The following is a 12,347-nucleotide window of genomic DNA, read 5'->3' on the forward strand; positions in this document are numbered from 1 at the left end:
CCACATTTCATTATCCATTCTTCAATTGAGGGGCATCTAGGTTGCTTCCAGGTTCTTGCTATTACAAATAGTTCTGCTATGAACATAGTTGAACAGATGTCTTTGTTGCATGGATGTGGATAATTTGGGTATATGACTAAGAGGGGGATTGTCAGTTCCTGTGGTAAACTAATTCCCATTTTCCTGAGGAACTGCCATACTGATCTCCAAAATGACTGTAAACTGAATGGAGAGAAACGGAAGCCAATTCCTCTAAAATCAGGAACAAGATAAGGCTGCCCTCTCTCTCCATATCTCTTCAATATCGTGCTGGAAGTTCTAGCTAATGCTATAAGACAACAAAAGGAGATCAAGAGGATCCAAATTGGAAAGGAAGAAGTCAAACTGTCTCTATTTGCAGATGATATGATAGTTTACATAAGCGACCCAATAAACTCTACCGGGGAACTCCTGTAGCTGATAAACACCTTCAGCAAACTAGCAGGCTACAAGATAAACTCAAGAAAAATCATTAGCCCTACATTTTTCAGACAAAAAAGAGAAGAGAAAGAAATCAGAGAAACATCACCCTTTACAATAGCCACAAGCAACATAAAGTGTCTTGGGGAAACACTTACCAAACAAGTAAAAGACCTATATAATAAGAACTTTGTAGCTCTAAAAGAAGAAATTAAAGAAGATACCAGAAAATGGAAAGATCTCCCATGCTCTTGGTTAGGTAGGATAAACATAGTAAAAATGGCAATCTTGCCAAAAGCAATCTACAGATTCAATGCAATCTCCATTAAAATCCCACCACAATTCTTCACTGACCTTGAAAGGATAATTATCAACTTTATATGGAAAAACAAAAGACCCAGGATAGCCTAAATAACCCTATACAATCAAAGAACTTCAGGAGGCATCACCATTCCTGCCTTTAAGCTCTACTACAGAGCTATATTTCTGAAAACACCCTGGTATTGGCACAAAAATAGACAGGTAGACTAATGGAATCTAATTGAAAATCCTGATATTAACCCACACTCCTATGATCACCTGATTTTCAACAAAACAGCTAAAAATATACAATAGGGCGAGGACAGCATCTTCAGCAAATCGTGCTGGCACAATTGGATGAGGGTGTGTAGAAGACTTCAGATAGACCCATGTCTGTTGCCATGCACAAAACTCAAGTCCAAATGAATCAAAGACCTCAACATCAATCCAGCCACATTGAACCTCTTAGAAGAGAAAGTAGGAGGTCCCCTTGAACAAATTGGTATAGGATACCGCTTCGTGAACATAAGTCCAGGAGTACAGACAGTGAGAGCAACAATTAATAAATCGGACCTCTTCAAACTTATTTATGTATTCTTATTTTACATATTTATCCCAGTTCCCTCTCCCTCCCTCTCTCCCTCACTCCCATGCCCCAACCACCCTCCCATCCTTCCTCCCTGCACTCCACAGGAAGGGTGATGCCTTCCAGGAGGTGTCAACAAAATCTGTCAAGTCATTTGGAGTAGGGAGGCCCTCCCTCCTGCCTCTAGGTTAAGGGAGTATCCCTCCATGGGAAATGTGCTGTTCCCAAAGTCCTTTCATACACCAGGTATACATCCTGTTTCCACTGTCAGAGGTCCCTTAGACTGCCCAGGCCTTCTAACTGAGACCCATGTTCAGGGGGTCTGAGTCAGTCCAATGCTGGTTTCCCAGATATCAGTCTGGTGACTCAGTAGCTCCTCCATGTTCAGGTCAGCTGTCTCTGTGGGTTTCTGGCTATGATTTTGTTGAGTATGTTTTATCTACCTTTGACCTGGGCTTCTTTTCACAATGCCCCATATTTCCTGGATATTTTGTGGTAGGGATTTGTTAGTATTAAGATGTTCTTTGGCAGATGCGTCTATTTTTCCTAGTGCATCTTCAATTCCTGAGATTCTCTCTTCCATCTCTTGTACATTATTGGTTATGCTTGCATCTGTTCTTCGTAATTGTATTCAGCTTTTCTATTTCCAGCAATCCCCTAAACTGTGGTGGTCTTTTTTTGTTTGTTTGTTTTATCGTCTCCATTTCAGCTTTCAAACATTGCACTGTTTTAATTTTTTCTTGCCATTTTTGTTGGTATTTTCTTCCGTGTCTTGAAATGATTTGTTTGTTTATTCTTTTATTTCTTTAAGGGGTTTTCTCATTACCTCTTTGAGGATTTTTGCCATAATCTTAAAGTTGTTTTTAGGGTTGTTCTCATTTGCTTCATCTGTATTAAGATGTTCAGGTATTGCTGGAGTGGAGTCCTTAGACTCTGATGGCATCATATTCATCTTTCTCATGTTCACTGTGTTCTTATTGTGTTCTTATACTGTCTACCCATCCCATCTTCCAGTGCATACCTGTAGGATCTCTCCCTCTCATGGTTGGTATGGAACCAAGCTTCTCTTACAGTGGGTACAAGCAGGTCCAATACTCCCATGGCTCTCCAATTCCAGTGTTTGGAGGAGGAACTAGTACCATGACATTGGTAGACTCTGAAAAGACTGGTCCAACAGGATGGGTTTCCCTGTTTGAAATCCCCATGCCTCAGGAGGCTCCGAGTAGGATACAAGAAGGCTGGCCCTTCTCTTTATTTTTGAGTTTATAATTATATCAACTTTCTCTTTCTTTTCATTCTTCCAAACCCTCCCATATATCCTTACTCCTTTTTTTTCTGTTTTTACATATACATATGTATACATATATATTCATATGTATATGTACATATATATTTATATATATGTGAGTACAACTTACACCATCTGTATAATGTTACTTGAATATAGGCTTTCAGGGATGGCCTTTTGGTATAGTATTATATAGTTTCTTCTTCTTCTTCTTCTTCTTCTTCTTCTTCTTCTTCTTCTTCCTTTCCCTCCAACCTCTCCCAGGTCACTCCTTCTACTACCTCCTTTCTAATTCATGGCCTTCTTTTCCTTTATTATTGTTACACACACAGAAAGACATGCAAATAAATATATAAATGCAGTATATATGATAGCCAATTAGGAGGCTCATCCCTGGGGAGGACTAATTCTACTTTTCTTGGCAGTCATTAATTGCTTATAGCTTTATATTTAATGGTGGGACCTTATGAGCTTTCCCCCATGGACTTGTAACACACACTTTCAGGTTCGTTATTCCAACATTTCAATTAAAAACGACTTCTCAGATTTTTATTGTTTTTATTAATGCAAGAGTACTTCACATTGATAAATAATGGCATAATAATTACTATCCTAAAATGCAGATCTCAATGTTTTCCTCAGATCAAGATGGTGAGTCAAGCCTTACTCTGTCAAAGAAAACATTTTCACATTGTCTGTTACATTTGTGCTGTTTCTGAGGGATTGTTTATTGTACTCCATTGTTACCAATGCATTCTCAAAGGAGGCTCTGGGGTTTCAAGTTTTGGAAATTGTAGGGTTAAATATCAACTTAGTATTAGTTATTTAACTTTTGGTGAGTTATTTGGTTCCTCAATAATTTTATTTCCTCAGTGGTAATTGAAGATATAATTTCTTACCTTGCAGCTCTGGCATAGGGATGGAGAAAGAAATATACATTAAAACTCTTTCTACTATAAATGGTACTTATTTGATGTAAAATATATCTTAGTGATGGCAATCTATGTCATGTGGAGTTGGATTACTACAGATGATATTTTGTTATTATATCCTTTTATGTTTTCAATATTGAACCTGTCGCATCTATGAATAAATTTGTAGTCTGTAATTTTGCAGTCTGAAGGGTTTGGATAGTGCCAAAACTTGGAAACACTTTTTCTCCTTGATGTCTCCTTACCAAATGGTGACACACACAATTCAATTTTGAATTTTAAAATTTCTTTTTGACTTATTGATGAATGGATGAGTTCTGTGACTGTATATGTGCTACTTGCATGTCCCTGGACATCAGAATAAGGCAGCGGATACCCTGTAACTGGAGTTAATGATTATTGTGAATCACAATGAAGGTACTGAGAATCAAACCCCAGTCCTGTGTAGGAGCAACAATAAATCTAGTAATGGGCAATAGTTACTCTGATGAGAACTCAAATTGTTTGCAATTCTCCAAGACTGACTTCTGGCCTATTTCTTTCTCCTCAGTAGCTCTAAATGCTATGCTAATGGATATGTGATTGTAACTAAAATTTGGCTGGACTTAGGAGAGGAAGCACTGCTGCTATAGGAAAAAAAAGAAAAGAGAGAGAGAGCACGGGCCTGGCTTCTGAAAATCAAGTGCATGTTTTCCTACTCATTTGCTAAGACCCGACAGAAAACACTAACTCTTTCTGGGTCTCAATTTCCTCTTAGCCAAATGAGGTGTTGAAATTTATGGTGACTGGTTTCCTGTTTTATTTCTACCAGTCAGTTGTTCTGAAATGTCTATTGAGTTTTCTCAACACACTCTAGGCACAAGGATGCAAGTGAGACTTGTGGGAGGGGAGTACACTTCATAAAACACAAAACCTCTGGGGTAGAGGAAAGAAAGCTACAAAAAGACTAGGTTTTCTATGTTCATTTGTGAGGTCTTAAGTCCATTAACTGCCCAGGCAGGTCCACATATCTCTACTGTTTGTCTGGACTAACATAGACAACAAGGAACAGAACTTTGGCCAGACAGGAGCAAATTGAGCACAGATTCAACTCCAATCATACTTGTGAATAGAAAATACCCATACATCCCTGCTTCTCTTATGAGAAGTTTCTATTACAAATCTCTCCAAAGCATCAATGAAAAGACATAAACTGAAATTGATATATACATTACAATTTCTTTTAGTTTATTTGAATAAATGTAAGAAAATATACCAGAGTTAATACCTATTTCCACAAAACAGAAAGCCAAGTGTGGTGGCATACACCTTTATTCTCAGCACTAGGGAGGGTGAGAGAGGAGGGCCCCAAGTTTGAGGCTAGCTTGAACTATGTAGGAAGGCTCTGCCTCAATAAAATAAAAGAGAGAAAAATTAATTTTTAGACTGGCCAGTTTGCATTGGACAATCAATAATGGGGCTTATTTTTCAGAGAGGCCAATTGTCCTTTATCCACTATGTTGGTTGCCTACTGTCTTAGTTACTATTCTATTGTTGTGAAGAGACACCATAACCAAGGCAGATTCTAATAGTATGTGACTAGGGGCTTGCTTATAGCTTCAGAGTTAGATCATTGTCATCTTGGCAGATAGTGTGATAGCAGGCAATCAAACATGGTGCTAGAACAGTATCTAAGAACTTCAATACTTCCATTTTAATCCTCAGGCAGAGAGAGAGAGGGGGGGGAGGGAGGGAGGGAGGGGAAAGAGAAAGAGAGAGAGAGTCTGGTATGGAATTTGAGGCCCTAAAACCCACTCCCAGTGACATATCTTCTCCAAAAAGGCCACACCTACTCCAACAAAGTCATACCTCTTAATCCTTCCCAAACAGTTCCAACAACTGGGAACCAAGTATTAAAACATATGAACCAATGGAAGCCATTCTCATTCAAATGACTACATTTCACTCCCTGGCCCCCCACAGGTTTGTGACCATACCATAATGTGAATTGCATTCACAACTTCAAAAGTCCCCATACTTTATCACAGTCTCAACTGTTTCAATATCCAAAGTTCAAAGTCTCTTCTGAGATTCAAGGAAATCCCTTCACTATTACCCCTGTAAAATCAAAAAGCAAATTACATACAATTCCAATGTTGTTGTTTTAACTTTGGCACAGTGCCTGGGCCTTAATCTTCCACTATTTCAGCTGGCAATTGTAACTCTGCTGTTACAGTGTGCTTCTCTAACAGTGGCCTGGCCTCTTAGACTGCACTCTGGTGGGAATCCTGTTCCCTCAGGCATGGGCTCTATAGCTCCTGCTAAAGGTAACTTTAACTAAATCTCTATTGTTCTATTTATAACTAAGATTCAAGATTCAAAGGCTGTGGTGAACACCTGCTAGCTCAGAAAGGCTGGATCACGGTTAGCTAATCTTCCTTCTTTGGTAGCATCTCTAAAACACCCATGCTTTGCCAAACAAGAAAATGTTGTACAACTCCAAATCTCAACCTATGATTTCCTGTGTCTCTATCTCTTGCAGATCCCCTCTGATGCTCTATGATTACGGTCTATCAGTTGGTTGCTAATGGAGCCTCCTGATCCAATGTTAATTTTATTTAAAGCAAATGCAAACTCTGGGTTCACGGTGTGATTGAATATCCCCCAACACAATATACAAGGGCACATAATAAATGTTATAACTCCCAAAAAGAGGAAAGTCTGGCCCCAGCGAGGAAATATTGGACCAAAGCAAGAATGAAATCCAAGCAGGACAAACTCCGCACTCTGTATAGTTTTGCCTGATGCCAAAGGTCTTATTACATGATTCCTGCCATCCTTTCTTCTTTCTGTTCCACTTGGTCTCTTGTAACCACTATACTATTCTCAACTTATATGAGATCAGTTTCTTTGAATTCACATAGAGTTGTATTGTTTGTTTATTTGAGTCTGACTTATTCACTAAGCTTACATTATTGTAGTTGGAGTGTTTATTCATGATTTGATATCAGACTGTGTCTAAGAATATATCCTTTTAGACAAACTATTAAGGAATTCACTCATTCCCCAAGGCTCATTCCTACTTTTAGGTTCTGTTCTTCCCCTTCCTTTTGCTTTGTACTGAAAACTTTCATGTGCTTACCATAACATGTTATTACATTCTGTCCTAGTTTCATTCCTATTATGATGGTAAATTACCCCATAAAAAAGCAACTTACAAAAGAAAGGGTTCTGTTACAGATCATGTTAGCATGGGAGTCAAGGCAAGACAGCAAGAACTTGAAATGGATAGCCAATTCAAGGTTATACTCAAGAGCAGACAGAAATGAATGTATGCAAGGTTAATAATCTGCTCACTTTTTCTACTCACACACTGTTCAACATTCAAACCAAGGGAATTATGACACCCACAGTGGACTGTGTCATCCCATGTCGAATAATTTACTTATGGCAATTCCTCACAAACATGTCCAATGTAAATAATCCCTCATTAAGACTCTCTATCCCAAGGGATTATAAATTGTGTCACAGTAGCAATTAAAATAAATTAGTACACTTTATTCATAGTTTCATAGAGGTACTTATTGATCTTCTGTTTCATAGTAATGCCTCAAAAATCTCAATTATCCTACATATTTACATAATTATAATTTTTAATTGAATACAAATTTATTCTTTTTTCTATCTTCTACTAATTTGTAAGATCTTTCTGTTTTCTTGTTTACTTGTCTGTCTTATTTACTCCTCCATTTCTAGTGTCTACCACTATGAATAGAACATATGGGAAGCTCAGAATAACTGGATGAATAATTTAATTGCTTGAAATATATTACTTACTTTTGTTTTATAAAAAAAAAGCAATGTCCTAAGTCAGGTGAGGATTTCACTGCTGAATTATCCTCCATGTGAAAAGGGGCTGTATATGGGCAGTATTCTGCTGTCAACAGAATGTTGACTTCTTAGTATCAGTATACCTGGCAAATTGGTTCATTGCAAATATGCTGAATATAATATTTCTGTTACTTACTATGATCATTAATAGTATGTGCCATAAAAGTTTGACAAGGCCAAGGAATGTTCAAATTTAAAAACATTATTTCTGAATGTGTGTGTTAGCATATTTCAGGATGTGATTAACACATGGGCAAACTAAGAAAGATAATTTGCTCTTTTTAAATTTTTCTTATCTTATATATTTATTCCAGTTCTCTCTCCTTCTCTCTCTCCTTCCCTTTCTCCATCCACAGGTAGAGTGATGCCTTCAAGGAGGGGTCAACAAAAATTTTCAAGCCATTTGGAGTAGGAACTAAGCCTACTGTCTCTAGGCTAAGGCAGTATCCCTCCATGGGGAATGTGCCCCCAAAGTCCTTTTGTGCACCAGGGATACATTCTGATTTCACTGTCAGAGGTCATTTAGACTACCCAAGCCTTCTAACTGAGACCCATGTTCAGGGGGTCTGAGTCGGTCCAATGTTGGTTTCCCAGATATCAGTCTGGGGGCCCATTAGCTCCTCCCTGTTCAGTTCAGGCAATGTTGTTGGGCAACCTCTAGTCAACTGAAGACCTTAGAAGATGCAAGAAATCATCCCCTTTACCTCCTTTATCCCTGCTTGTATCATAGCAGCTTCCTACTGGCATTGGAAATTCAACCTATCAACTCTATTCCTGGGACTTACATGTGTCTGGTTCTTCTGTGTCCCCAGGTTGCAGATGGCAGAATATGAATCTTTTCAGTCTACATAAGGATATGAGCCATTATTCCTAAATAATTTCTTCCTTTGTGAAAATATTATTACTGATTCAGTTATTGAGGAACTATGTAAAAGCACATATTCTATGGCCATCTTTCAAGTAAAGTACACATAGAGGGTGTGTTTATATATTTCAGATAGCCCCATATTTTCACTAGTATTGAAAAATTTTCATGGCTATATTGTTTGAATTACTTTGTGTATTCAACAATAGCAACAAACATATTTTCATGTTTTATTATGTTTTCAACTCCCCCACACAATGCAATATTTGCATTGATGTATTGAGAAAGTAATGCTCATCACAACTGGATTCTAGGAGTTGAACTCAGTGCTTAGCTGTGACTCTCTGCTTCTGCTTCCATCAGCTACTGGATGAAGGCTCTATGATGGCATATAAGGTAGCCATCAATCTCATTATAGGGGAATGGCATTTAAGGGAGCCTCTTCACTATTGCTTAGATTGTTAATTGGGGTCATCTTTGTGGATCTCTGGACATTCACTAGTGACAGATTTCTATTGAAACGTATAATGGCTCCCTCTATTAAGGTATCTCTTTTCCTGTTCTCCTTCTCTATTCTTTCCTTGACTTGATCTTCTTGATCCTCCATGTTCTCCTCCACTCATTCCCTTTTTCCCTCCTCTTTCTATTACCTCCCTTCCCCCTCCCACATGCTCCCATTGTATCCCTTTTATCTTCTCTGTGGCCCATTTTTGTCTCTCTTAGGGTCCTCCCTCTTACCTAGCTTCTCTGGGGTTGTGGATTGTAGGCTGGTTATCCTCTTCTCTGTGTCCAATATCCACTTATGAGTGAATACATACAATGTTTGTCTTTCTGTGGCTGGGTTACCTCACACAGGATAGTTTCTTCTAGTTCCATCCATTTGCTTGTGAATTTCAAGATGTTATTGATTTTATTGCTCAGTAGTATTCCATTGTGTCAATGTATCACATCTCAACATGATTTTATACTTACAATTTCATAATCCACATTAAATCTCTTAGAAAAAAAGAATTTCACATAATGATATAATCATGCTGGTTTATATATTGCCTATGTAAAGTTTGGCTTAGCATGGTTCATTTGTAGTATGACTCTTAGTTACTCTATAATATTCTTTTATTTTGCTCTTAAGGACCCATTTAGAATCTATTGTATGACAAATAGATTGTATCTGAACACCCTCAACTTTTGCTCATGTGGGGATGTCTTAATTTCACCATTTTGTACATACTTTTTTTTATATATATAATTTTTTTATTTAATTATATGTAACAAAGTCCAATTAAATGAAAACAAACATTTATACACAATATTTGGGAATTTGGGCGTCGTTCTTTCCAAACTACTTCCTGCTGGTAAGGGGCGCTGTCATGGGGGATTCGAAGAAGATTCAGATATCCTGGCTGTAGTCTGTAGGGATGTTTTGTTCAGCTGTTTTGAATGTAGGATCAGCTTGTACTCTGTTTCAGGCGGTCTGGCGTGATCAAACCACATTAGTCTGCAAGGAATCCACAGCTTTTCATTTTCTGTGGAAACAAAAATAGAAATCAACTTAAATTTTGGAGTCAAAGCACTTTTTTTAATTTAATTTATTATTTTACATGTCGATCCCAGTTCCCTCTCCCTCCCTCCCTCCTTCCCTCCCATTTACCCTCTCTGCCCTCTCACATGCACTCTAAACACCCTCCCCTCCCATCCCCCACCCCAATTCCATATGTAGGGGAATGCCGTCCAGTTGGGGTCATGTAGATCTGACAGGTCCTGTGAAGTAGGGACTAGGGCTTCTCTCCTGTCTCTAGATTAAGGCAGTTATCCCTCCATGGGGGATATGTTCGCAAAGACCTTTTGTGCACCAGGGATACATCCTGGCTCCACTGTCTGAGGTCTCTTAGACTGCTCAGTCCTTCTGGCTGAGACCCATAATCAGGGGGGCCTGAGTCAGTCCCATGCTGGCTTCCCAACTATCAGTCTAGTGGCCGTTAGCTCCGCCTTGTTCAGGTAAGCTGTCTCTATGTGCTTCTGCTGCATGGTCTTGTTCTCTCCATCTGCTTCTGGTTCTAGTTCGACTCAGTGTTTATGTATGGTGTTTGCTCCTATTTTCAACAGGCATTAGTTGAGGGCTCCAAGGAGAAGTTAGTTGTTGATCTCACTCTCCGGGAAGGGCATTTATGATAGCCTTTCCACAGAAGCTGAGATTGTTAGTTGGGAGCAGTCTTGTAGTTCTCTCGACCTTTCTTTGTGTTCAATTTTATCTTCAAACCAATATTGGCTCCCTCTTTTATGTTCTCTCTCTCTGTGTCTCTCTCTCTCTCTTTCCTATTTTCCATTCCTAACCAGGCTCAATCTTCCTGGTCGCACAGGTTTTCCTTTCCTCCCCCTCATTTTCTCCTACTTCTCTCTCCATTCGCTGTCCTCCCCCACTTCACCTGAGCTCTGGGGGACTTGTCCCTTCCCAGTTCTGTGAGAAACTATATATGAATCTCTTTGAATACACCTTGTATCCTAGTTCGTCGGGTAATGTGAATTATAGGCTGGTGATCATTTGGTCTAGGTCTAAAATCCATATATGAGTGAGTACATACTGTGTTCCTCTTTTTGTGACTGGGTTACCTCATTCAGGATGGTTTCTTCAAGTGCCATCCACTTGCCTGGGAATTTCAAGATACCATTATTTTTTTCTGCAGAGTATATTCCATTGTGTAGATGTGCCACATCTTCATTAACCATTCTTCAATTGAGGGGCATCTAGGTTGCTTCCAGGTTCTTGCTATTAGAAATAGTGCTGCTATGAACATAGTTGAACAGATGTCTTTGTTGCATGGATGTGAATCCTTTGGTTATATGCCTAAGAGGGTGATTGCCGGGTCCTGTGGTAAACTAATTCTCATTTTCCTGAGGAACCACCATACTGATCTCCAAAATGGCTGTATGAGTTTGCACTCCCACCAGCAGTGGAGGAGTGTTCCCCTTTCTCCACATCCTCTCCAACATAAGTCATCACTGGTGTTTCTAATTTTAGCCATTCTTGCAGGAGTAAGATGGTATCTCAAAGTTGTTTTGATTTGCATTTCCCTGATAGCTAAGGATGTGGAGCATTTTCTTAAGTGTCTTTCAGCCTTTTTGATTTCCTCCATTGAGAATTCTTTTTTTCAGTTCTGTACCCCATTTTTTAATAGGGTTATTTGGTGTTTTGTTGACTAGTTTCTTGAGTTCTTTGTGTATTTTGGAGATCAGCCCTTTGTCGGATATATGGTTGGTGAAAGGACAATAATCAACTTTATATGGAAAAACAAAAGACCCAGGATGGCCAAAACAACCCTATACAATAAAAGAACTTCAGGAGGCATCACCATTCCTGACTTTAAACTCTACTACAGAACTATAGTTCTGAAAACAGCCTGGTATTGGCATAAAAATAGACAGGTAGATCAATGGAATCGAATTGAAAATCCTGATATTAATCCACGCACCTATGAGCACCTGATTTTCGACAAAACAGCTAAAATTATACAATGGGGCGAGGACAGCATCTTCAACAAATGGTGCTGGCACAATTGGATGAGGGTGTGTAGAAGACTGCAGATAGACCCATTTCTGTCGCCATGCACAAAACTCAAGTCCAAATGGATCAAAGACCTCAATATCAATCCAGCCACATTGAACCTCTTAGAAGAGAAATTAGGAGGTACCCTTGAACAAATTGGTATAGGAGACTGCTTCTTGAACATAACTCCACGGGCACAGTCACTGAAAGAAACAATTAATAAATGGGACCTCTTCAAACTTAGAAGCTTCTGTAAGGCAAAAGACACAGTTGACAAGACCAAATGGCAGCCCACAGACTGGGAAAAGATTTTTGACCACAGCAACTCTTACAAAGAAAACATTTATAGATCAGGGGTTCAGTTCATCATGGCAGGGAGTATAGCAGCAAAAAGGCACACATGTTGGAGCTGCAGACCTAAATCTTGACTCAGAGACAACAGAAAATGTACTGACTGACACATGGAGTGAAGGTTGAGAAAAAGTCCTCAAACCCTGTTTGCA

Source organism: Phodopus roborovskii, unplaced genomic scaffold (assembly GCF_943737965.1).
Source record: "Phodopus roborovskii unplaced genomic scaffold, PHOROB, whole genome shotgun sequence".
NCBI lineage: Eukaryota > Metazoa > Chordata > Mammalia > Rodentia > Cricetidae > Phodopus > Phodopus roborovskii.